This window comes from Branchiostoma belcheri, unplaced genomic scaffold (genome assembly GCF_001625305.1).
Source record: "Branchiostoma belcheri isolate BF01 breed outbred unplaced genomic scaffold, Haploidv18h27 scaffold262, whole genome shotgun sequence".
Classification (NCBI taxonomy): domain Eukaryota; kingdom Metazoa; phylum Chordata; class Leptocardii; order Amphioxiformes; family Branchiostomatidae; genus Branchiostoma; species Branchiostoma belcheri.
Genome location: NW_017803868.1, coordinates 117,407 through 119,069, shown reverse-complemented (window position 1 = coordinate 119,069; position 1,663 = coordinate 117,407).

The window sequence follows — 1,663 nt, the reverse complement described above, 5'->3', positions numbered from 1 at the left end:
TGCACTTTTTGGGTTTAGGGACACCAACTTTCTACTCATTTTGCATTGAAAGGCGTGTTTTCTTAGGTGGGTATGACATAAATAGAATAAAACACGGTGTATTCCGCATCACCCTCGGTCCCAGCCCTCCCGCGGATCGGATCTCCCTCCGGCCTTCGGCCGTCGGGCGATCCGACGCGCGGTCGGGCTGGGACCTCGGGCGATACGGAATACCCCGTGTTGTATTCTATATATACACACACAATGGTACCTAGAATATAATATCTATGTATACACACCAAATGGAACCGAGAATATTATAGCGTACACACACACAAACACGCACACACACACACACACACACACACACACATATTAATAGTAGCCTATATCATTCTATTAGCATTAAACACATAATAGTAACGAGGATACTATAGCCTATATCTATTTTTTTTACACATATGGAACAGAATATATCAATACATTACCAGCCAGTATCTGGAGAAGACTGGCGTCTTCATTTCCTGCCTCATCTGCTTCTTTCTTATCACTGTCAGCTGTGTATGTTGTGCAGGTAGACAACAATGAGTTGGGGATAAGGCCATACCGACTTAATTTTATGGATGACATCCTCCGAAGACCCCCAAACTAGTGCGCGCAAGCGAATAGAAAAAATTCCGTCCAAAACTAAAAATGCTGCTAAACCACAGAAATACAAAGGCAAAGCTGGTATTGTGAATTTGCGGCAGAACATAGCGACGTATACGACAAGCCGGCACATGCTGGCTTTTTTCGAATTCCTGAATGGATACTGTACGTATGTACTGAGGTCTTGAGTCTTGGAGCTTTGGTAGCCTGGGTGCCATCCTCTAGAGTTACCACCGGCTCCGTATCGTCGCTATATAGCAAGCTACCATGGACTACCCAGGCCAAAGCTTCGGATGACGTGATCTTTTTTTTTTTTGAGAACAGACGAAAATCAATGCGCGCGCGGATGTCATCCACAAAATTAAGTCGGTGTGGCCTAATAAAAGTTACATGAAAGGTTTATATTGATAATGAGGGATATGTTGTATCCATGTAAGTTACGTAAATGGTTCTATTTATCATATGACCTGTTATATACATGTATAACAAAATAAACATAATAAGTGCAGTTTGTAATAATAAGAGGTGATATGTAACGTATGGTTTTTGCAGCATTACATGTTCGGTAAAAATGTCAATAATTAATAGGTTCCATATTAGGTTCCAGATGTTTTATGACAGGTTCGGTAAATATCAACAATGAGTGATCTGGTTAACATAATTAAAGTTACATGACAGGTTAAGTTGATAATTACAGTATAGACATAGATATAATAGGATCAAAGTCAGCATTAATGTTCTGTATATAATCATGATTAGTAATACGTTTCACATTATAAGGTGCAATGAAGGATCGCAATGAGTAATTATTTATATGATCAAAGCTAACAATCGTTAATACGATCAAAGTTACACGGTTTAGTTGAACATGATAAAGAGCTGTAAATATTCAAAGTTACATGAAAGTGTAAGTTTACAATATACGCAATATGTTCTTAGAATGGTTCCTTCTATATTTGTAAGCTAGACAATGTCTGAATGTTCTGAAATTTCTTGGATCCTTTTACGATAAAAGATGTCTTTAGCTGGATAAAAC